At 36.6% G+C, this 26992-nt stretch overlaps 1 protein-coding gene across 2 annotated transcripts in view; it reads left to right on the top strand.

Moving 5' to 3' along the window:
* The window catches only part of GFRAL (GDNF family receptor alpha like), a 70017-nt gene that overhangs the window by 40137 nt on the left and 2888 nt on the right, over window positions 1-26992 (top strand). The window lies entirely within an intron of this gene.

The following is a 26992-nucleotide window of genomic DNA, read 5'->3' on the forward strand; positions in this document are numbered from 1 at the left end:
CATCCACCAACACAAAGCCCTGAATGTTAAAAGATGTGCAAGCCAAATGTTGTGGCACCTTGTAATAGACAGACAATCCACTGCCATCTTCCCGACACAGACACCAAATACTTAACACATCCAAACCCCACTATATACCTACATATAGTATCAGGGACAGCAAAACCTCAAAAAAAAAAAAAAAAAAAACAACAAACAAACAAAAAAAAAACCCTTCTATTCAAAATCAGGAAAAATGGGAGAACAGTAGCACACAATGAGATCCTTTACCATAGGCATTGTGCAGCCTCTCTGGCAGTGTAGATTTCTGTAAGGAGAAACTGAATCAGATATCTTGTGAAGAACCATCCTCTGTGGCTCCTATTTTATCCTCTGAAAGGTTCTTCCTTGACCATACTTTTCCACAGCCATATCTGAAATAGGTTTGGTAGAGTACACCCTCCTCTGGGAACATGGAATGCTCATAGCCAAATCCTGTTCATACAGTTTGAAGGATTGAAAATTGTTTTAAAGTTTAACAGTCACAGACTTTTGCAAGCAGTGCTCCTTTGGCAATATAATCTCTTAAAAATGTGTTAGGTTTCTCATGTACTTGCTTTCTATCAGTTACATGTGCCAGTATTCACAATACAAAATTTTTCTTGACTTAGTTCCCAAGTCCGCCTTATTTCTTTCCTTCCTCACCTCTGTGCCTCTCTCTCTCTCATTTAATAATTTAAGCTAATCTAAACAATAGACTGTGTAATAAGGTAATACTCTTAATCTGAGATTTGCTCCACCATTCAATCAATTTATTTAACTTAGAAATACTAGGCCTGTTATGACTGGAGATACTTTCCTTTTGTTTCTTCGACTTTTTTTTTTTTTTAAGTTCTGGGATACATGTGCAGGATGTGCAGGTTTGTTACACAGGTAAATGCGTGCCCTGGTGGTTTGCTGCACAGATCATCCCATCACCTAGGTATTAAGCCCAGCATCCATTAGCTATTCTTCCTGATGCGCTCCCTCCTCCCACCACCTGCCTGACAGGCCACAGTGTATGTTGTTCCCACTGTGTGTCCATGTGTTCTCATCATTCAGCTCCCACTTATAAGTGAGCACATGCAGTGTTCAGTTTTCTGCTCCTGTGTTAGTTTGCTGAGGATAATGGCTTCCAATTCTATCCATTTTCCCAAAAAGAACGTGATCTCATTCCTTTTTATGGCTGCATAGTATCCCATGGTGTATGTGTACCACATTTTCTTTATCCAGTCTATCATTGATGGTTATTTAGGCTGATCCCATGTCTTCATTATTGTGAATAGTGCTGCAGTGAACATACTCATGCACATATCTTTGTAATACAATGATTTATATTACTTTGGGCATATACCCAGTAGTGGGATTGCTGGGTCAAATGGTATTTCTACTTCTAGATCCTTGAGGAATTGCCACACTGTCTTCCACAATGGTTGTATGGTAGTTTTGATTTGCATTTCTCTAATGATCAGTGATGTTGAGCTTTTTTTCATTTGTTTGTTGACCACATGAATGTCTTCTTTTGAGAAGTGTCATTCCTTTCCTTTGCCCACTTTTTAATAGCGATTTTTTTTTCTTGTCAATTTGTTTAAGTTCATTGTAGATTCTGAATATTAGATCTTTGTCAAATGGAAACATTGCAAAAATTTTCTTCGACTATGTAGATTGTCTGTTCACTCTAATGATAGGTTATTTTGCTGTGCAAAAGGTCTTGAGTTTATATCTCATTTTTCAATTTTTACTTTTGTTGCAATTGCTTGTGGTGTTTTCATCATGAAAAGTTTGCCCGTGCCTGTGTTCTGAATGGTATTGCCTAGATTTTCTTCTAGGATTTTCATGGTTTTGGGTTTTACATTTTTCTTTAATCTATCGTGAGTTACTTTTTGTAGATGGTGTAAGGAAGGGGTCCAGTTTCAATTTTCAGCATATAGCTAGCCAGCACTCCCAGCACCATTTATTAAATAGGGAGTCCTTTCCCCACTGCTTGTTTTTGCCATGTTTGTCAAAGATCAGATGGTTGTAGCTGCGTGGTCTTATTTCTGAGCTCTCTATTCTCTTCTATGTGTCTATGTGCATATTCTTATACCAGCACCATACTGTTTTGGTTACTGTAACTTCATAGTATAGCTTGAAGTTGGGTAACATGATGCCTCCAGCTTTGTCCTTTTTGCTTAGGACTGTCTTGGCTATTTGACTCATTTTTGCGCCATATGAATTTTTAAATAGCTTTTTTCTAATTCTGTGAAGAATGTCAATCGTAGTTTAATGGGAATAGCATTGAACATATAAATTACTTTGGGCAATATGGCCATTTTCATGATATTGATTTTTCCTGTCCTTGAGCGTGGAATGTTTCTCCATTTATTTGCATCCTCTCTGATTTCTTTGAGCAGTGGTTTGTAGTTTTCCTTGATGATGTCCTTCACTTCTTTTGTTGGCTGATATTCCTAGATATTTTGTTCTTTTTGTAGCAGTTGTAAGTGGGAGTTCGTTCATAATTTCTCTCTGCTTGCCTGTTGTTGTGAATAGGAATGCTAGTGATTTTTGCACGTTGATTTTGTATCCTGAGACTTTGCTGATGTTCCTTATTAGGCTAAGAAGCTTTTGGGCTCAGACAATGGTGTTCCCTAGATATAGGATCATGTCGTCTGCAGAGTCAGTTTGACTTCCTATTTGAATACACTTTATTTCCTTCTCTTGCCTGATTGTCCTGGCCAGAACTTCCAATACTATGTTGAATAGTAGTGCTAAGAAAGGGCAACCTTGTCTTGTGTCAGTTTTGCACATTAATTTTATATCCTGAGACTTTGCTGAAGTTGCTTATCAGCTTACGATGCTTTTGGGCTAAAGCAATGGGGTTTTCTAGATATCAGATCATGTCTTCTATAAACAAAGATAATTTTACTTCCTCTCTTCCTATTTGAATACCCTTTATTTCTTTCCCTTGCCTGATTGCGCTGGCCATAACTTCCAGTACTATGTTGAATAGGAGAGCTGAGAAAAGGCATCCTTATCTTGTGCTGGTGTTCAAAGGGAATGCTTCCAGCCTTTGCACATTCAGTATGATATTGGTTGTGGATTTGTCATAGATGGCTCTTATTATTTTGAGGTATGTTCCTTTAATAACTAGTTTATTGAGAGTTTTTAACATGCAGCGATGTTGCATTTTATCAAAGGCCTTTTCTGCAGCTGAGATAATCACGTGGTTTTTGTCTTTAGTTCTGTTTATGTAGTGAATCATATTTATTGGTTGGGCTGTGTTGAACCAAACTTGCATCCCAGACATGAAGCCAACTTGATCATGGTGGATGAACTTTTTGATATGTTGCTGGATTCAGTTTGCCAGTATTTAATTGAAGATTTTTACATCGATGTTCATCAAGAATATTGGCCTGAAGGTTTCTTATTTTTGTTGCATCTCTTCTAGATTTTGGTATCAGCATGATTCTGTCCTCATAGAATAAGTTAGGGAGGAGTCAGTCTCTCCTTTTCAATTTTTTGGCATAGTTTCAGGAGAAATGGTACCAGCTCTTCTTTGTACCTCTGCTAGGATTCAGGTGTTAATACCATCTTGCTTGGTAGGCTATTTATTACTGCCTCAATTTCGGAACTCATTATTGGTCTATTTAGAGATTCAGTTTCTTCCTGATTCAGTCTTGGAGGGTGAAGGTGTCCAGGAATTTGTCTGTTTCTTCTAGATTTTCTAGCTTATGTGCATAGAGGTGTTTATAGTATTCCATAATGTTTATTTGTATTTCTCTGGGGTCTGTGGTGATAGCCCCTTTATTATTTCTGATTGTGTCTATTTGATTATTCTCTCTTTTCTTCTTTATTAGTTTAGCTAGCAGTCTATCTATTTTACTATTTTTTTAAAAAATAGCTCCTGGATTTGTTGATTTTTCGAAGGCTTTTCATGTGTCTATCTTCTTCAATTCATCATCTTTGATCTTGGTTATTTCTTGTCTTCTTCTAGCTTTGGAGTTTATTTGCTCTTGGATATTTTTCAATCTTATCTTTTACTATTTGAGACATACAAGTAGTCAGCTTTTTAAATGTTAGGGGATCCTTATTTTAATGCCTCTGATCTTTGCTTGAAAACCAACTTCTACCTGAGCTCATCTCTCTTTTGTAAAACCCTGCTCAAGCAGCCAAAAGTGAGCCATTCACGCTATCACTCCAGCTCTTTCCAACCACCGCATGTAGTGCTACTGGCTGGGTGGATATCTGATCTCCTTTGCAAGTTGTACCAAATAATTTGCCAATTCAAAAATAAAAAAGGGCCTCCATCTTTCCAGCCCCCAATAGGCAACTTACCACCTGACTGCTAAGACGGTTCTCCATATTTTAGGTTTATACTATGGCAGCTGCCCTACTTCAAGGTGTCAATTTTTATATAGGCTCAGCATCACTAAGCCATCACTGATAACATATCAAATACCAGTAGGCCAAGATAGTAATTAATTTCTGACTCACATAAAATATAATTACAGAGGGAAGAGGTGGGATGGGTTGAGTGAGTTAGAGGAATTTAGGTGTTATACAGCTGTTTAGTGATTCCAAATATTTCTACTGTATGGCTGCACCCTCTTTTAAGTTCACAGATGCTTCTTCATTCATCCTGCAGATTCAGAAAAAGATATTACATTGAAGATTTTTAGGGGCCAGTCATAAGTGCATTACACATGTACTTCTGCTTCTACTTATCTGTGGGGAGGCTGGGAAATGTAGTTTAGCTCTATAACTTGGAGGAAGAAAAGTGAGTTTGTTGAGTGGCTTGCCAGTCTTTGCCACAGTATTTCCAACAAAACATGTAATCTGTCTTCCTAAAACTAGTCCTATTTAATTATCATGTGTACTCTATTATAGATAGATACTGAAAGGTCTGAAATTATTTTTGAATCTGGACAGTACATATAACAGAGAATAAAGCATAAAGCAGTGACTTGTGTGCAATAGTTTATCTGGGAGCACGTGTAAAGGAGATGGGATGTCAACAGTCAGTACAAAGATGCAATACTGAGTTTTCTAATTCAGGTAACTGAAATTTGCTTCTTTGGGGACCTTCTAAGATGCTTTGTGAAATACATCACAGAACTTTATTCACAGGAGAAGAAAGCATTTGACCTTTGGATCCTGTCCCTCATTGATTTGGGGTGACCCCACTAGCCTTGATTCCCTAAAACTTGCATACAGTGTATGCATGAGTGCTGAGTGGGTCCCCACGTTTCATGCTTCAGTGGCAGAAAAGCACTGGGAAAAGAAAAATGAACAGCATGGTACAACGTCCAAGATGAAGCACTCTTAGGTTGTAGCTGCATAAAAAAAAAAGATTAGGCATTCTATGAAGCATTTTGATGGTGGGGAAGGAAGGCAAATTCATATCCAAAGTACATATAAATTCTAGTTGGAAAGCATCACTACCTCTTTCAAGTAGAAGGGTTATGGTATTATGAATCTGCCATCAACCTGCTAAAATAAGATCTTGGTATAGGTATCTGTTGTTGCTGGAGGGTTTGCCATTCAGCATTGGCAGAACACTAACTGATCAGCCTTATGGAGAGGAAATCCATTCTGTCAAGCCCATGCATAGTTGCCATCCTTGTCACCATAGCTACATTCTTCAAGCTCATTGCACAAGTATGGTCATGGAGGCTCTTCTCTGTGGTAGATACTCTGCTGGCAAAAATCTGAGATATTAAAAATTTGCCCACGTCTTGCCACTACCATGGGTCCTTCCACAAGTCTTTTTTCCCTCATTCCCTTTTTTAAAATCTTCCAAGTTTGCTTCTTTTATCCCTTTGACCAAGCAATTTGCCACTGACCATGAGTCTTACTTCTAGCCACTCATCTTTCCATACAAAGTGAACAGTCAAGAGTACTGCTCATGTTCTGCCTGTGGGAAGGATTTCCTTTTACTACTGTCTTCTAGAGCCACCTCTGTGAGTGTTTGTAGTCTTCTGTGCATGGACAGTAAGCACTGATATACTGGGTTTGTCTTTCTGGGAATCATTTCCTTAACAGATCTGATAATATCCAATAGGTGCTAAATTTCAAATGGCAAGGAGTATTCTACTGCAGATGGAATGGCTTTGCTTCAGAGCCCAAGGTGTCTGTGTTGTAACTCTCCTATTACGTTTTTGCCAGAGACTCCATATACCAACCTGAGAGCTTGAATGAGATTAAGTGTATAAAGTGACTATTAAATAGCAAATATTGTGTATATGTTAAGCACTGTGCCTTTATTTTTATATTTTTAACTTTTATTTTAGGTTTGGGGGTACATGTGAAGGTTTGTTACGTAGGTAAACATGTGTCATGGAGATTTGTTGTATGTATTATTTCATCACTCAGGTATTAAGCCCAGTACCCAAGAGTTATATTTTCTGCTCCTTTCCCTCCTCCTCCCTACCCCATCAAGGAGACCCCAGTGTCTGTTGTTTCCTTCTTTAACACTCTGCCTTTAAAACCATTCTTTTGATTCTGGATTAAGAATTGAACCATTAGGCTTCTTTTATTTGATGCCTTACAAAGACTATAGTGAATACTGCTACACATTTTTAGGAATTTATTTTTTATGTTTTGCTTTTTCCCCAAATTTATTTATTTTTTAAATTGATATATAAAATTGTATGTATTTACCATATACAAGATAATGTTTTGAAACACACACACGCGCACACACACACACACACAGTGGAATGGTTAAATCTAACTAATTAACGCATACATAACCTCACGTAGTTATCATTTTTGTGGTGAGAACACTTTACATTCACTCATCATTTCACAAGATGTAATATATCATCATTAACTATAGTCACCATGTTGTACAATACATTTCCTGAATTTTTTCTTCCTATCTAACTGTAGTTATGCATCCTTTGACAAATATCTCCCCAACAACCCTTGCTTTTAATAACCATCCCTCTATTCTCTGTATCTATGAAATCAACATTTTGAGATCCCACATATAAGTGAGATAATGTGTTATTTGTCTCTCTGGGCCTGGCATTTTTCATTCAGGACAGTGTTATCCAGTTTCATCCATGTTGTCGCAATTTTAAAAATTTCATTTTCTTCCATGGTTGAATAGTATTCCATTGTGTATGAATATTACATTTTCTTAGGTTGATTCCATATCTTGGCTGTTGTGAATAGTGTTGCAATAAACATGGAATGCAGATATATCTTCAGCACACTAATTTCACTTCCTTTGGATATAAGCCCAGTAGTGGGATTGCTAGTTCATTTGGTAGTTCTATTTTTAATTTTTAGAGGAACCTTCATACTGTTTTCCATAATGGCTGTCCTAATTTATTTCCACCAACAGTGTGCTAGGGGTTTCTATATTAAGGTTTTACTAAAGCCAGCTGGTTCACCAACTCTATTAGTAACAGTCTTTCCATTATTAATGAAGAAACATGGTCACAAAGACAAGCCCAAATTATTGAGGAGTACTACTGAACATTAAATTTTTGGTTCTCAAATCTGGCTAATCCCTAGAAATATATAGAGAGAGTGTGGAAAATATAGGTATTTAGCCCTAACTCCAGTAATTCTAATTCAGTAGGCCTGGGGTAGAGCTCAGAAATATGTATTTAAAAAGGTATCCAGGTGGTTCTGATTTTCAAGCAAGTTTGGGAACCACTTCTCTAATCCATATTTGGGAAACCCAGTCACCAGCCATAGGTCCCAGAGCCTCTTTTCACTGACACCTCTCGGGGAATAAGAAATGTCTGTGCTCAGAAGGGAAAGACCAATAAGACTTATACCATGCAGCTCCCAAGGTGGCCTGCTTCACTCCAGTGCCCAAAACAATTGTTGGTACACATTAGCCACTCAATAAGTAGTGAATGAATGAATGAGTAAATGAATAAAAGTCTACCATAGTTCTATGGCAGCACTGTTCTTGAATTCAATCGTTTTTCCTTGCTTTGTTGGAAGTCTCCTGATAATACTGCTTCTCTGTTTAGCGCCTCAATTCTTTATGTTTCCACTGAAGCTGGAATTTTTAACTCAAGTATTTGAGCAAAAGAATCAGGAATTAACAAGACCAGGCTGCTACTGCTCACTTTAATAAAAACATTTCGAGCTCCTTATATTTTCCAACACTTTTCCTTTTTATAGATCTGCTCTCAAAAAGTCTGAGTAGTAGGAAATAATTTTACAGTTGATCCTTGAGTGGTGTCATCACTGTAAATAAGCAATTGATCCTAACACATTTTTGTTCTTAAATGTGTGCATCCCTTTAATGACTGATATGGTTGGCTCTGTCTGTTAATGTCAGAAGATTGTTCCCAACTGATTTCCAGAACCAGCTGGCTTTTGTGAAATATTAACATAAAAACAACTCAAAATGTATATAGTCTTTCAAGAAGCTTTAGAAGCGAACCTTTCTGTACCTGTTTCTACCATTTCATTTCTTTTTATAGCCGTACTTCTCACCCATCTGTCTATTGATCCCTCATGTTAGATGTCAAGATGCTAGTAAGATTGGTTTATTCATCTTACTTGTCTGCATTCAATGGATAGATGATTTATTTGGCTGCATTTCAACCTGCCTTACAACATTTCATCTGTCTATTCCCAGTGAAGGTCTGGATTTAAAAATAACATTCCATTAGCGAGCATTTTTATAGAAAGTACTTTTAATACACCCTTTATATATGAAGGTGCGTGATGCATAGTCTTACATTTTTTTCCTTTAAGTACATAAAATGTTAAACTTAATTTTACCAAAGTAATGTAAAGACCATGTAAAATGAATTAATAAAGGCTCAGACTCACTTTTTAAATTACATGTTATAATTTTTAATATTATCTGATCATTGACTGAAGAAAGATTACAGACTATAAATAAAACACTGAGCTAAGTGAATTGTGAAAGACATTTCCCCTGCAAAAGCTCCTCTCTCTTTCTCTCCCTGTCTTATGCACACATATACACATACATATATACATAAATGCACATACATCACCTTCTAGTATAGCCAATTCATATAAATTAGTATTTCAGAGCTTTATGCTAAGTTTTGGCTTTAAATAAATCACTTCATCTAGCCAAAACCACTGACTTTTTCTTGGTTTCTACACAAAACTCTAATTCAAGTCTAGTTTCCTTCAAATTCAGTCCAGGTGCTAAAAAAGCTTCTTGGTTTTCCAAGGAACATTCAACAGAATTTCTCTACTCTGTATTCATATTTATATCATAGCCTCTAAACAGTCCACTATTTGGTATTTTCTGGATGAAAATGGCTCCATGGTGAATTTGTAGTCCATCAGATTCATAGATATTCACTTTTAAATGTTTGTTTTTCCTCTTAGAAATAAGTGATTATTCCTTAAGGATCTTGTTTTTTATTATTTGCATTGTTTTGAATTCTGTAGAGAACAGGCATATGTGTTTTAAGTTAGCAATAAAAAGAACAAGAACAAATAAACTTTTTCTTTAAAATTACTTTAAATACCATCCAATGTAAAAATGTTGATTTATAATAAACTCTGCAACTCTTAGGTTTTAGGCTATTTAATATATACACTTAGAATTCTAGATACTTCTTTGAGTTGGGTCCTCAGGGATAAATCCCTGTATTTAACCATTATTAGCTTTCAAATCTAAAATATAAATAGAGCTCCTTCTTCTACTCTCCTGCCTCAGCCTGACTCTTAAATTTTGATTAAAAACAGTGATCAGCAACAATGACTCTAGAAGTTAAAATCTGTGCTTGGAAATGTAAATAGACCTTATTACAGAGCACAGCCATCGAGAGACAATATAGCACCAATATGTCTGGGTTCAAATAATTTTTCCATCATTTACAAGATAAGTAACTGTAAACAAGTTACTTTTCTCAATTTCCTTCAATTTCCAGTCTCTGAAATGAAAATCACAATAAACATTTCTAACTGAGAATGTTGGTACAAAGATTATATCAGTAAAGAAATATCTGGAACATAGAAAAACTCAGTAAATATTATATTTATCACAGATTTTGAGGGACTTGAAAAATCAGGCAAATCAATACTTTTTGAATAATTATGATGTTAAATAGGTAATATGGGTAGAAAATTTCTCGAAGATTTAAGGTATATGTCCTTAGAATAAGTGACTTCTTAAATATGGTATTATCTTTGAATAATTTTTGGGTAGATAATCAACTGGGGCTATTAGTTGCAAACTTCATTGTGCGTAAGAATCACATGGTTTCCAGTTAAAATCCAGATTCTGATTCATTAGGTCTGGGGTAGGGCCTGAGATATGCATTTCTAACAAGCCACTAGGTGAGACTGATGCTGTTGGTCTAAGGATCACATTTTAAATACCTATTACCTCAACAATTTCTTGAGGACATTTTAAGAAGAAATGAATTTACTATCCAATCCTCATATACAATTATGCACTGCATAATGATGTTTCTGTCAAAGTCAGACTGCATATACGATGGTGGTCCCATAAAATTATGACACCATATTTTTACTGTGTTATACCTTGTTATACTGTGTTTTACCTTCTCTGTTTAGGTACACAAATACCATTGTGTTACAAGTTGACTACAGTATTCAGTAACATGCTGTACAGGTTTGTAGCCTAGGAACTACAGGCTAGACCATATAGCCTAGATCTGTCGTAGGCTATACCACCTAGGTTTGTGTACATTCACTGATGTTTGCACAACAAAATCTCCTAATGATGCTTTCCTTGGAATGTGTTCTGGTCCTGATCATTAAGCTACACATGATTGTACATAACTTCCTGTCCTCTCCTGGGAAATAGACTAACCTGATTGACATGATGCAGTTTTTAATCCAATGGGCTTGAAAATTGGGGAATTTACATTTAGGACCAGTTCCCAGGTGATGCTGAAATTGCTTGTCCAGGTACCACACTCCATGAAACACTGGCTTAGGGTACTCATTGATTCTTTTCTGAAAATCAGGTGGAGTCTGGCAGTGTTCACTTACTTAAATTATAAATATAGCATACACTACTGTTAAATCCATAGGGAGAACTTCAACACTAGTTCCTTTGAGATACCATCCCGATGTTTTTGAATTTGCTTACCAAGTCAATGGAACAAAAGATCTCACTCATAAGTGAGAGTTGAACAATGCGAACACATGGACACAGGGAGGGGAACATCACACAATGGGGCCTGTCGGGGGGTTGGGAGCCAGTGGAGGGATAGCATTAGGAGAAATACCTAATGTAGATAATGGGTTGATGAGTGCAGCAAAACACCATGGCACGTGTATACCTATGTGACAAACCTGCATGTTCTGCATGTGTATCCCAGAACTTAAAGTATATTAAAAAAAAAAAAAACTCAAAAGCTTCCATTTATCCCCACACGGTAAAACATTCCCAGACTCAACAGAAAGAGAAGCATTAGTTTTTGTTTCTATTAAGTAAAAATAAATTATTACTATATTCCAGAAGCATTAGTATCAAGATTATCATGTTATAAACATGAAAAAGTAGACCTGGATAACTGGAAGAATTCCCATTGGCCCCCAATTTTACTGTTCACATTGATAACCACTAATGGGACAAATAAAAGTCAAGAGTCAGAAAACATCTGAACACTGAGTGTCATCACTTGATCTTCAACATCAAGCACACTGTGTTTAGAAAGTAGTTAAGAATTTGTGCTTCGCACTGGGTAAAATTAGACGTGGAGGTAAAGAGCAACCAACAGATGTGTGTGTGTGTGTGTGTGTGTGTGTGTGTGTGTGGCGGGGGGAAAGATCAGCTGGATAAGGTTAGTTGTTTAAACATCTAAGTCAAACCTGAATATATTTGAATAAGTCATATTTTCCACGGTAACTTTTGCAACTTTAGAGGTGCTTTGGTCATGGCAGTTGGAATTTGCATCAGAACTTTGCATATAGGAAAATCTCAATCCCTTAAGTTCATTCTAGATTTTCCTGAATTTCTCCAAAAAGCAGCAAAAAAAGTCAGACTATCCTGGAAGGCATCAGTCTTTAGAATAGAGAGGTGGAGCCTGTAGATGAGATCCACCTGTGCAATTGGCTTTACATTTGCCGTCACTTCTAATGGAAAGCGCTAAGAAAATCAGGTGTTTCCCTTTGAGCACACTACTACCTTCCTCAAAGAAACTACAGAAATAGTGAATGACCAATGGCCAGAAGCATATCATGAAAACATTACATTAATATTAATAGTATAAGAATCTGGACAAACTCTTGACGATAATTATCCCATTTGACCAACTTTAAGGAATCTTCTCATGGATCTGGTTGCCACTTTATCTCAACATTGTAAAATGATGACATGGAGAAAACTGAAGCTATAAATGGTATATCTTAAAAATAGAGATTTAATAAACATCTAAAGATAATGCTTGCCCTTTTGAAGCTGCATTCTGACTATTAATGCTAGCTGCCTTGTCTTTTGTTTGCTCGAGAGATCCTGAGACCTAATTGACTGCTATGTGTCAGACATTGTTCTATTCATTTTATGTGGCTTAATTAATTTAAGTTTTACAAGCAATATGTGAAGTGGGTGCTCTTTCTTTTACCCAAAAGAAAACGGAGGAGCCTAGAAATTAGTAACTTGTCCAAGTCACAAGAAAGACAGTAGAGCCATAATTTAAACAAAGCAGTTTTTGGCGCCAGAAGCTGTGATTTGATTCGCCATGATATACTGCTGTGGTCTAACAATATAAACCTTATAATTGTCAATTGATTATAAATGTTACATTTCACAGGGAACATGCATGTATATAATAAGAGACTATTTAAAAAGTTTGTTTGATGAGAGACAATTTGTTGCAATATAAAGAAGAAGAACCTAGGAAGCTACCTCCACCAGGTGGTGTAGAGGAAATTAGTTATCTTATCCCTAGAGCTCAGGTTTCTCACATATTAAATTCTAGTAAGGATTTCATAGAAATAGACGATCTCTGATATTAGATATGTTATGATAGTCTTGGATTAGGTAACTGAGGCTAAGTTCAGGGCCACTTAAGCAAACTCCAGACTGACTCTGTGTGGCCCCCTCTGGAGTGATTATTTATTTATTTTAATATTAAAAAGACCAGTAGCCCACCAATAACTTTTCTTTCCTTTTTTTAAAAATTATATTTTAAGTTCTAGGGTACATGTGCACAACGTGCAGGTTTGTTACATATGTATATATGTGCCATGTTGGTGTGCTGCACCTGTTAATTCATCATTTACATGAGGTATTTCTCCTAATGCTATCCCTCCCCTATCCTCCCACCCCACAACAGGCCCCCGTGTGTGATGTTCCCCACCCTGTGTCCAAGTGTTCTCATTGTTCAATTCCCACCTGTGAGTGAGAACAAGCAGTGTTTGGTTTTCTGTCCTTGCAATAGTTTGCTCAGAATGATGGTTTCCAGCTTCATCCATGTCCCTACAAAGGACATGAACTCATCCTTTTTAATGGCTGCATAGTATTCCATGGTGTGTATGTGCCACATTTTCTTAATCCATTCTATCACTGATGGACATTTGGGTTGGTTCCAAGTCTTTGCTATTGTGAATAATGCCTTCTATAAACGTACCTGTGCATGTGTCTTTATAGTAGCATGATTTGTAATCCTTTGGGTATATACCCAGTAATGGGATGGCTAGTTCAAATGGTATTTATAGTTCTAGATCCTTGAGGAATTGCCATACTGTCTTCCATAATGGTTGAACTAGTTTACAGACCCACCAACAGTGTAAAAGTGTTCCTATTTCTCCACATCCTCTCCAGCACCTGTTGTTTCCTGACTTTTTAATGACCGCCATTCTAACTGGTGTGAGATGGTATCTCACTGTGGTTTTGATTTGCATTTCTCTGATGGCCAGTGATGATGAGTATTTTTTTCATGTGTCTGTTGGCTGCATAAATGTCTTCTTTTGAGAAGTGTCTGTTCATATCCTTTGCCTGCTTTTTAATGGGGCTGTTTGATTTTTTCTTATAAATTTGTTAAGTTCTTTGTAGATTCTGGATATTAGCCCTTTGTCATATGGGTAGATTGTAAAAATTTTCTGTCATTTTTACAATCCTTTCCTAACACTATACTAAAATTTTAAGAGAGTTTGTAGTATTTCTTACTTTGTCCTTGAAAAAAGTACTTATTCTTTCAGAGAATTAAATTGAGATTTGGGATAAAAGAGTTTTCTCTAGTTCCAGATTACTTACCTTTTGTTGCTTTGTTTTAAAAATTCTAAGTAGTTAATAATGTGTCCAGATTCAGTAAACAATCATAAAAAAGCATGTTTGTTTGCTTCTAGTACTTATGTGTTTGAGTCTGTAAAACTGTATATTTTTTAGCCAGAAACACAATAATTTTCACCTAAGGGACATTCAAAAATATGATGCGCAACTTTTGTCATCTACAAATTTAGTAAGTTGGCCCTTATTTGCCACTTTGGCCAGGCACTATTGTAAATGTGTGTGAATTTAAGTGAATGTGTGTCTGTTGGCTCTGTTTTTTGTAAGTACATGTGTATAGGGAATCTTTACCTGTTTTAATTTGGGCAACTTAAAATTAGATTACTGAGAGAGACCCAGCTTCCCCTCATCTCTCTGAAGATTTGACTAACAGAGGCATCATATCTGGCTGCATCTTCCACCTTTGTTGGCTAAGATTTCAACCAGATACTCTAAGGAATTATCTGGAAGATTTTATCTTAGGACCTTTCAAAATTCAAAACTCCCTCAAGAGAAGAGACATGGAGGAATAGTTCCTAAAGATGCAGCCCATTCCAATGGAGACAAATGCTGGCTTTAGTTTCACCACTAGGTTTACTTGCACTCAAAAGTTCCCAATAAAATCCAGCTGGTTTAAATTTTGTCTGCAGACCTGAAACGCTGCATATTTGGCTAAGGCTTCCTATTTTGCAGTAAATGCTTCACAGGGCTGTAATCTGGAAATACTGAAGTGTACAAACCCTCAACAGAAACAACAGGAGAACAGCTGTCTTCTACCTTCATTTTCTCCCAACTCTACTCTTAAAGGCGTAGGTGTTGTTAAGGGAGGGGAAGAAATCTGCCACTGAACATGAAATGTTGTATGAATCATCATTTGACTACCTTTGTTGTTTCCTCAAAGCCAAAACATAAAGATTAAAGAGTTGCCATTGATGAGTGAGACAATTCACATTTTGGCATTACTAGAGAAGAAAGGAGCATTTAAGATCGTGGAGGGAAATAAAACAACAAAACAATGCTGTTGCAATTTGAACAATAACAGCCTTCAGTATATGAAATCATAGTGTTATCTTTTCCATTTTCCACCCTTATACTTTCATTGGCTTCATACAATCCTCTTGTTGCCTGTAATTGGGGATAGGGTTAGTGCCAAAGCTGCATAAAACAAGCAGCCTATCCTTTGTACTTTCTTTGCATCGTGATCATGTATGTGAAGTCATAAAAATCATTTATTAATGGCATGTGTATTCTTGGCTTAAAGAGCCAAGTATTCTTGTGACAACAATATAATAGCATCAGATGTATTGCCATAAAACACCATATGTGGGCACTTAATAGTTACTGCCCTGGCACCTACATGCTGGGATATCATCTTAAAGAGGGACTCTTTAGAAAAAAAGAATGTTTGGTACTTAGACAAATAAAGCTCCTAGGATGAGGTAGGTGAGTCATGAGTAGACGTTTGTAAAGAATCCGTTGATGATGGCAACAGTTCATCTTCCATTGGTATCAGATTTTCTGAGCTAATCTGCTAGAGTTCTTTTCATGGGTCCAAGAAAATCCTTTACAACATTGCAAATGTCAATAAATATATCTCAGGCTAAAAGTTGCAAGAATGTTTTAATATCACATTTACAGCTAATAAGCTGTAAAATGAGCACAACATAATTTTTATTCTGCTCACCCATTACTCTTTGGAAAGCGTTTATGTAGGGCATGTTGTACAAATCATAGTAAACAAATTAGTTCTCAATCTAGATAAAAGAATGTTGAATGGATGAAAGCCACTGCATGGCACATCTGAGCCCTTGGTGGTGTTTTGAGCCTCTGTGACAGACACTGCTCCCCATTGTCTCTGTCCTTTCTTCTAGCTGCTGCCTTAGGGTGGAATAGTTTCCCTTCGTTGCCACTGAAGCTAGAGACTAAGCTTTCTCAAGCACCAAATGCACTTCGAGTTTGCTGTAACTCTGGGACTGGTGATGTTCTACTTCTGCATTAGCACCTGAGTCAGGTGGCCAGACACTGACTGTAGACACATGCTAGTGTCTTTCAAAAAAACTCAGTTACAAAAGGAGGCCAGAGTCCACTAGTTCCCGAGTGTATGTCTGCTGTAGTTGGGAGTAAAGGCAATTTGAAACAAAGGAAGTCACATAATTCGGTTTGCAGAGTTTTCTCAAAGGGTGACTCATCTTAGTGATACACTGCTGTGTGTCACTGGGGTTTGTGTAGGAAGATGCTACTCTTGGTGTTTTAAGTTTCCAGGCCAGACATGATTCAGTCCCTGCATCTCTATTCACTAACCCTTTCTAGTATAACAGACAGTCTAAAACTTACAATGGTATTTTGTTGAAAGAACATATGGTAACTATTACATTGAAAATGTACACTAAGCATATGTCTACAACCCTAATAGCTACTTCCAACACTTCTACACAACTGCTTCGACTCAGTCAATTTCTCTCACTGTTCTTTGGCCCAAACTGCCATTCCAGCACCCCTACCCTAAAATGGAAATATTATTCCTTTTAATTGCTTTTGTTATTTTAATACTGCCAGGTAGCGGAAAGGGAATTTTTGAGGTGGTAACATCTCTTACTGATCCAAATATGTTTTTCTTCAGTTGGTCAAACTGGCTTAGCAGTTACTGTCATTATGTCTGGTTCTTCTCCACCAGCTTATTTTTGAAGGTATTTTCCTAATAAACATAACCCTCAACCTCTCCCTTTTCCTGTTCTTCCCCCAGCTCCCCTCACTAATTAAGAATTTCAATTCCACTAGTCCACTATAATGTCGTTTATGATCTGATTTCCCATTTTCATTTCCAAAATCATGAGTTTTCCCCTCTCTACCAATGGTCTACATGCTGACTGTGTAGATATATGTTTTAAATTTTTTATTCTTTTAAAAATTTTATGTTAAGTTCAGGAGTACATGTGCAGGTTTGTTACATAGGTAAACTTATGTCATGGGGGTTTGTTGTACAGATTATTTCATCACCCATGTATTAAGCCTAGTACCCATTAGTTATTTTTCCTGATCATCTCTCTCCTCTCACCCTCCACTCTCCAAAAGGCCCTAGCCAGCATATGTTGTTCCCTTCTGTGTGTCTGACCATATATTGAAAGGGTATAGAAAAATATTTGAAATTATGAATGCCTAGTACGTATCTCTACTTTTCCCTTGCCCTATTAAATCAAAACCTACAGCAATAGAACCCAGAACTCTCTCATTGCTCCATAGGTAATACTAATGTGTAACCACTAGCAAAACATAGCAATGCTCCATAGGTAATACTGATGTGTAACCACTAGCAAAACATAATTTCTTAACTTAAAAAAATATAGTTCCTGTTGTATGTTTATCCTCTGCAAGTTACCTTACATGTCTTGCCTCATTTAATCCTCACAAAAAATACAGTATTATTATCCTAAAATTTCCTAGAATAGAAAACTGGAGCACAAGTGAGTCAGAAAAAAAGAAGGAAAAACAAAAGTACAAGTTTTAGAGCATGATTGGAAGCCAAAGGCTGACCCCTTTCTACTATGCTACACTACTCCTCACTCTATTATCTATGTTTACTTGTATTTTTATTTCTAATTCTCATTATGTATTTGTGTGTATATGTAAAGTGACAAATCAGCTGGAAAATCCACATTTATAAAAGGTGCTGATACCTCATATGGTAATGCAGTACTGTAAGGTGTTTATGAATACAAGGAATGTGGCCCTGAGATGTGGTATAATTTAAATCTCAGTAGAGATAATGATTAAATTAACACTGGTGCATAATAAATAAGGAGTGACTGCAATTAATGCATATCTCACTGCCTAATGTTTCCCAAAAAAGAAGGGAAAGCCTTCCTATTTCCAAGGTGGAAATATTCTTCAAGGCTCTCCTGACCTTTCTTCAGGTTCACTTTCCTCCTTTCTCATCTTTCTTTAACCCCTTTTTACTTTTTCTTCTCTTTTTACCTGCAGGTCTATTGACAGGTATATGAGAGGAGAGAAGAAAAAGCTAGTATTTATTAAACACCCACAATCTGTCAAAAATTATCATTTGTGGTATATTATTACCCCCCTGAATTAACTTTTGCTATGTTATACACTAATACGCAATCGCCAAATTTCAGTGGCATACAAAAACAAAGATTGATTTCTAGGTCATGCTACATGTAGGCAGCTGGGGGCTGTCTGCTGAGGTTCTGCTTCCCATTTCTAGACTCAGGCTGAAGGCACAGTTGCCATTGGGAACATGCCATTTTTATGAAAAAGATAAAAACAAGCAACAAGATCACACTCTTAAATATCTGCATGAATATATGTCCTTTCTTTCTTACATTTTTGACAAATGCAAGGCAAAGTGAAGCCCATATCACTGGAGTGGTAAAAATGCACCTCCCATAGAAAGTAGTGCTCTAGGCCAGGCGCGGTGGCTCACAACTGTAATACTTTGCGGGGTCAAGGCGGACGGATCATGAGGTCAGCAGTTTGAGACCAGCCTGACCAACATGGTGAAACCCCGTCTCTACTAAAAATACAAAAATTAGTCGGGCGTGGTGGCGGGTACCTGTAATCCCAGCTGCTTGGGAGGCTGAGGGAGGAGAATCACTTAAACCCGGGAGGCGGAGGTTGCAGTGAGCCGAGATCACGCCATTGCACTCCAGCCTTGGCGACAGAGGGAGACTCCATCTCACACACACTCCATCTCACATACACACACACACACAGAGTAGTGTTCTAACTCACAGGGCATTGGATAGTGCATAAATATATTTTTACAGCAAAAGATAAGTGAATCTTTATAAAAAAATACAATCTATACCTATCGATACCCTTTTTATATAGGGGAAACACGAGACTCAGAGGTTAAAGTGTCCAAGGGTAGTCCGTTTGGTGGACAACTCATTTAAGACTGTAGTCAAGTTTTTTCTAATTCCACAGCCACTGTTCTTGGGTTTGCACAGCCAGGTTGAAGAGAGGGAGACAGACTTAGTCCTCTCTTCTATTAGTTTTTCATCTTTCATTCCAAATGTTTTCTAAAGTATCATGTCACCTTAAGGACCTAGGAATAATCTTTGATTTAATCCTCTTCATTTTTTCATATCAAATAAAGCACTACATTGTCTAATGCTTAATAATGAAACTGTTTTGAGCACTTAACATGTGTCAAACACCATTTCAAACCCTCTTCACATATTGTTTTATTTAATTTTGAACTAGAAGTTTTGTGGTAGGCATTATATCACTTTAAAGACAAAGGGCTGCACGTAGTGGCTCCTCCATGTAATCCTAGAGCTTTGGGAGGCCAAGGTAAGAGGATTGCTTGATGCCAGGAGTTTGAGGCCAGCCTGGGCAATAATAGCAAGGCCTTGTCTCTAGAAAAAATAAAAATTAGTAGGGCATGGCGACATGCCCCTGTAGTCCTAGCTACTCAGGAGGCTGAGACAGGAGGATTGCTTGAGCCCAGGAGTTCAAAGTTGCAGTGAAGTATGATTATGTAACCTGGGCAACAAAGCAAGTCCTTATCTCAATAAAAAAGCATAAAAACATTGAGGAAAAAATCTCAATAACTGGCCTAAAATGACTGAGCGGGGGTGAAGTAGAGCTGGTTTTTAATCCGCATCTGAGGGTCACACTTGTGATTCTATGCTCTGCATCATTCTGTTTTCTAATGAAAATCTTTGTTTTAAATATATCCTACACTTCTCTCTTCTTGATTCCAGCTTCTATTGCCTATTTTTAGTTTGTATCTTCTTACGCCTAAATTTCTGCTATTGCTTTCTAGTTAGATTTCACTCATGAAATCAACCTATATACCGTGACTAGACTAATTCTTAAACTCTGCCTTGATCACTTTTGTGTACAGAAGATATTCATTGTTCTTCCTTCTTCCTACTTTCATCCTTCCCTCATATAAACTCCTTCATCTGATTTCCAAGGGCACCCAGAGTACGAATTATTCTTATTTCCCACTAGTCCTCAAAGTGTACCATTTACCTGGTTGGCCCTTATTGATTCAACCTTGCTTTAGTTACATTTTTCCCCTTACTGGAAACTAGGTCAAGAACTTTACGAGAGCAAGGTCATGTATCATTTTATGAATATCTCTCCATATTGATTGTCATTATGCTAGTTTTGAAGTAGGAAGTAATTACTTATGTAGGTAATCTTTACTTGGGTCCAAATATGGTGCTTTTCATCACATTGTTCTGTGGACATTTACAGGTAACTAGGAATAAGTGATCCATGAATTCATTTCTGGTTCTGCTGTAATGGGTCTCCTCGATAGACAGCAGATTCTAAATTCTCCGTATCTTACGGGAACATGTTGGGAAATTGAAGAATGCTAGATTAACTGGCAGCAAAAGTGGGATAGATGTTGCATCACGTTGAACTCTCTGAGGAACAATAGGAGTAGCACTTGAAAGGTCAGGCATCTTTCAAACCTCAGGGTGAAAAGTTTGCTTGAACACATGGACAAATAGTGGAGAACAACACACATGGGGGCCTACTGGAGGGTGGAGGGTGGCAGGAGGGAGAGGATTAAAAAAAACTAATGGGTACTAGCTTTAATACCTGGGCGATAAAATACTCTGTACAACAAACTTCCATGACACAAGTTTACCTGTGTAACAAACTTACACATGTACCCTTGAACTTAAAAATTAAAAAAAAAATAGAATAACACAACATAAAAAAATAACTGAAAAAGAAAAATGAAAAGAAAAATTTGTTTGGCTCCCAGAAATACAGATGAAGAGAAATTGTGGTACCTAGCATTTGTATATATGTGTGTCTAGTAGAGGTAAGGATAATAAATCAGTACTTACATTTATCAACATATAATATTTTCAGTGTGGTGTTCTCTTGCCTTCCATTGACTAAGCAAAAATAAAGATCCTCAATGAACATCTTATGCCTGCACAAATTTTACAAATCCTTGCCATTTAATCAAATATATTCATGTTTTCCAATTTGTTTTCTTGGATTATAAAATATATCCCCTGGAGAAAGTAAATTTAGGTAATGTGTGCCACTATATTATGTTAAAAACACTGAAAAATACTTGCAACAAAATGCGTATATTACGTCTAACCCATAATTTTCTAGTCATTTGCGTATGGGATCTTTTGTTTGCCTAACCCATAAAAGTATTCTACAGAACTAGTGTTTTATGGAACATAATTTTAAAAACTCTGTCTCTTCTAAAAAAATATTGAATTTACTGTGTCCTCTTGAAAATAGAAAATGACAAAGGGTTCTACTCTAGTAAAATGGCCTGGGAAAATGTTTCCCAGAAGGTGGTCTTTAGGCAGACACCTGAAGAAAGAGAAGTCTGTTCTAGGAAGAGGCAATAGCAAGGGTTAAGTGCTCCAGCAGTAAAAAAAAATGTTTAATGTGTTTGGTAAACTAAAAGGAAGTAATAGAAAGAGGAAGGAAGGAAAGGAGGCAAGGAGGGAGGAAAGAAGCCTCGTGGTGGCTGGAATGAAATGGGCAAAGCGAAGATTTAATATACCAAAGAGGCTCCTAGGGTTTAGATCATGTGGGACTTTCTAGACATGGTAGATGCTTTAGATTTTCATTTAAGTTCAGTGAGAGGCTATTTAAAGATTTGAAGTAGGGGAAATAAATGATTTCATTTGGATGTTTAATAGATAACCTTGATTGCTTTCACTGGAGTCAGGCAGAAGTGAAAACAGGAAAAAAGTTGAGATTATTGGGGGTATTTATTGAAGCACCTATGCTGGGATATCATGATCACTTTAGCTAGTTCAGTGGAGTTTGCAGTGAGGAAGAATAAAGATACCCATTTATGTAAAATCAAGAAGACAAACTGGCTAATGGGATACACAATTGAAAGAAGGGAAAAAATCTAGGATAATTGTCAGATTACCTGAATGATGTGGATGGGCTATATCATGTACTGAGATGAGAAACACTGTGAGAGAAGTTAGTATAGTAAGAGGAAACCTAAATTTAATTTAGAACTTGTTAAATTTGAGATGGTTATCAGATATGCAAGCAAAAATATCAAGAAAGTAGCTCAATATGAATCTGTAGTTTACTTAAAATCATTGGAAAATTGAGACCACTCAGTGAGATTATTAGGTTTCTTCTTACTAAAGGGGAGGGGCAGGACTGAATCATATTAAAGGGAAGGGCCGGGACTGAACTCCAGCCTTTAGAAGTTGAAGACAGCAGAAGAAGCCAATGAAGAAGAATATTTGAAATGACCAAGTAGGCCTTAGCTGATCTTGAAATAATTTCAGTGGAATAGTGAAGCAAAAACCTGTTTGGAAAGGTTGTAAAGTGAAATGGGTTGAGGAACAGAGACAATTATCAAGACAACGATTTCAAGACATTAGGCTACTGAAGGATAGTCACAAAAAGTGGAAGGTAGATGTCATATTGACAGTTTAATGCAGTAGTGTGGGGTCTTTTCAAGATGACTTGAAGATGTACTAATGAGAAAGGAAGGAAAATTAGAGGTAACAAAATGGTTCCTGAACCGTTAGCTTTTAAGTGGTCTTTGGGGACTGACAGCAAAGACATCAAATCTGGTGTATTTTCACACCACACTCAACAATACTGAAAAAGTACACGTGGATCACTTTTTTAAAAATCTCCACTGTGTGTTAATAGTAAATGCTCACTAAATACTTTTGAAGAAAGACAGGAATGAGAGAAGGAGGGGAAGGAGAAAAGGAAGAAAAATGAGAAAAAGAACCAAAAAGAAATCCCATATTTTATCCTTTCTTTCCCTTCTATTCTCATTACAATTGTGCATTCTTTCTGATGGAGGTTCCCCATTTCAAAACTCAGTAATTTATAAAACTTTCTGTATTATCTCATCATTCCAAATGACTATGAACACTCTCCAAAAGATACGTCTTTCTTTTATTTTTTCCTAACTCTCCCCTGTTGTTTTCAATCAGCCTATGGAGGAAAAAAATATATATATAAAAAAGCCAGCTAGGTAAAATTTTACACATTTTCCAAAGGGTAGCCATTAGTGAATTATTCAATGTCAAATGAAGACATCAAAACTTTTCTGGACAATCAATGGTGCTGTCACTTATGTATTTTTTCATTGAAAACATTCCATAAATTGAAAACCTCCAAATATGAAATATAAAGTTTTGAAATTTATAAATTATGGTACAAACTATTTTTATTCTTTCATTTGTCGTATTTATTACAAATTCACCTAGTGCTTGTGTAATATAATTCAAGGTAAAAATTACTGTTCAATTTTGTGAACTTATTTTTTTCCCATGAAACTCATTCTGGATACAGGCATTTTTTTCCCCAAAGCTGACTCTTCTAAATTATATTTTAATTAAAATGAAATGAAGGTTTATAAGTTTGCAGTTTGTGATATGTTTAATCTCTATTTCAAATTATGTCTTAAGTATTCTGACATTTATTTCTAAGTCATTGCCTCGTCTCTGATCAACCATAACTTTTACCATGCATTTACTGTTTCATATGAATTATACAAGCAGAGTTTCAGTCCCCATGAATTCTCAACTACTGTTGCACAAGGATTTTGGGGGAAAAAAAGAAATAATGATGCTCACCTCTCCATAGCTCATTTGGGGAGAATACTTTCTAAATTTGTTCCTAATGCAAGATTGAAATTAATCTTGATTTCCCATCAAATGCACAGGGATTTTACAATATAGTTCATAATCGTGTTTAATTTCTCCAGGGTACAAATTAAGATAAACAAGTCACTGACCGTGTTTATCTATAAATAGAGCAGATGGTGTGGGACTGAGGTTAGTTATCAACTTTGCTGACTTTAATTTCATGGTTATAAAATGCTATAAACCTCACTGTTTATAAAAGGCAGGGAAGGAACTCCAGTGGGCTTCAGTAGCCAAGAAACCCTCAGTAACATTAATCTCTCTAACTGATATTCGGTATCCTCCTAGGGTGCAATATTTAAGATTGTGGAGTGATTGCTAGTCGCATTTAAATTTTCACTGGGATAATTAGCTATCATTTCTGTCATTGATCTATTATAACGTTGTTAATGAGTTCCATGTGAGAGGAGTTTAGTAAATGAGATGATTCTAAACTCTGCTAGGTGAGTGTTTAACAATTACTTAAGGCAGTTACATATCTAAAAAAAGCCTTTTTTGTTTCAAAATAATACCTTTTTTCTTTTGCAAAGGTGAACTGTAACACCCAACTAGACTAAGTGTACTTAGGGATAGAATTTCATAAGGAAAAACCATAGCATCATTTAGATAATTAATCATCTAAGGTATATTGTATATATTTAGACCATGAATATAGCTACAACTTTTATTTAAAAGGCCATATAACTTAAAAAGAAGTAAAACTCTTGATTCTTCATATTCTGAATTGATTTAAATACACAATTTTATTGTGATCATTTATTTTACTAAAAGTCTATATGATCAATGTGATTACAATTAATTTTTTTCAAGGACCCCTTATTAAAAAATTAAAATTAAATTAAAATTTCTCAATTTTCCCCTTTCAACTTTATAGTGAATAAAAAAGTTATTTTACAATCACAAAGTAAAAAATAATTCACAATTTCTACCTCTATTACTTTTACATTTTTAAGTGGTTTATTTTTCTTTTTTTTTTTTTTCTTTTTTTTTTTTTTTTGAGACAGAGTCTGGCTCTGTCGCCCAGGCTGGAGTGCAGTGGCCGGATCTCAGCTCACTGTAAGCTCCGCCTCCCGGGTTTACGCCCTTCTCCTGCCTCAGCCTCCCGAGTAGCTGGGACTACAGGCGCCTGCCACCTCACCCGGCTAGTTTTTTTGTATTTTTTTAGTAGAGACGGGGTTTCACCGTGTTAGCCAGGATGGTCTCGATCTCCTGACCTCGTGATCCGCCCGCCTCGGCCTCCCAAAGTGCTGGGATTACAGGCTTGAGCCACCACGCCCGGCCAGTGGTTTATTTTTCATTCTAACAAGGGGGAGGCTTTTTTTCTTTTTCTAGAGTCAGAGTCTTGCTTTTTCACCCAGGCTGGAGTGTAGTGTTCACAACTACTGCAATCTGGAACTCCCAGACTCAAGTGATCCTCACACCTCAGCCTCCAGAGAATTTAGACTACAGGTGTGCACCACCATGCCCAGCTAATCTTTAAAGTTTTTAGAGATGGGGTCTTGCTATGGTGGCCAGGCTGGTTTCAAACTCCTGGGCTCAAGTGATCTTCCCACCTTAGCCTTCCAAAGTGCTGGTTTTACAGTCATCAGCCACACTGGAGGCTTCTTAAATAGATGATAATCCAATATGCAAGTTGGAGGCTTAAACTGTTTTTAAAAATGCCTTAACTGTGTTTGAGTTCAGACCCCCTGAGAATGAGTTTTCTAATGACAAAATTCTCAGTTACTTTTCTAGTCCTGTATTGGGCTGCTTCTTTGTGACCCACTGTGGAAGGTTTATTATTGGTCTGAAACTCCAATGTATCAGTCTATTGATTATTGTTAACACAGTGCTCAAATCTTTACTCCCAATAAGCTGTCTTCTGAACAGCAGCAGCCCTGGGTGGAGAGAGAACTGAGTGGAACATTTGGTCATAAAGTCATGTACCTCATGAGGACATTCTGGTCAACGACAGACAGACTATACATCAGTGGTCCCATAAAATTATAATGCTGTATTTTTTATAGTATCGTTTCTATGTTTAGATGTTTAAATGCACAAATATTTACCACTGTGTTAAACTTGCCTAAAGTATTTAGTACAATAGCATACACTGTGCGTGGTTGTAGCCTAAAAGCAAAGGCTATGTTATATAACCTAGGCACGTGGTAGGCTATACCTTGGTGTAAGTACACTCTATGATGTTCACACAAGCACGAAATCGACTAAGCCTGCATTTTTCAGCATATATCCCCATCATTAAGCAATGCTTGACTGTAGATTTTCTTATCTCCCTTCCTGCTCAGAGCTTGTTGTCACTAGTTTTCATCAGATGTAATATCCCACTGTTTGATACTTCCATTTTTGTAAACAACTGTCTACTCATAGTGTCAGGTCTCAAAAATGCAATGAAACATCTATGACAGAAGACAGCAAAACCTCTCTAAAGTGAAAGCTTTATCTCATTTTTCTTACTGCCTCAAAACCAACTTTTACCTTCATTACATAAATTGGTTACTAAACTATTGGTATGTTTGACATCCATATTTGTCTCTAATTAAGGAAAACTAGGAGTGATTGCACTTTAAAGTTATTGATAAAAATCACCTAAAAGAGATCTATCAGTTAATTTTAACAATTGTATCTTTCTGTCGTTAAAGTAGAATAGCCAGAGAAAAGACCGTTCTCACAGGAACAGATTTGTTTTTATGACCTGGCCACTCTAAAGCATGATTTCTAGAGTTGTGAGGCTATTGGAAACTGATGGGAATGTATTTCTCAGAAACATGCCCAAGAAGACTAGCGCCTCAGAATGGCCAGGAATAGCTCTGAAGGGAGGCAAATATAGCTAACAGGAGAAACTGAAGGTTTAGCTAATGGAGAGAAAAAGAGACAGAACAAGGGAATTAAGCAAAACTAGGTATTCCAGTATCTGAGTGCAGGGGGTACATTAAAACAATCACTTTTGTAAAGAAAGGATCTTTTTCAATATCCCAAAGGATGGCCTAAAGTTGCTATCTTTTATTTTTCTTGTCTGTATATAAGATTCATGTTATAAAATGTAATCATTGTACTAATCTTGGTTTGAAAAAAATAAAAGCTTATATAGGGAAATTATCTGATTAAAAGGGGAAAAACAGGATGTTAAAATTTAAGAAAA

This window comes from Macaca thibetana, chromosome 4 (genome assembly GCF_024542745.1).
Source record: "Macaca thibetana thibetana isolate TM-01 chromosome 4, ASM2454274v1, whole genome shotgun sequence".
Lineage (NCBI taxonomy): Eukaryota > Metazoa > Chordata > Mammalia > Primates > Cercopithecidae > Macaca > Macaca thibetana.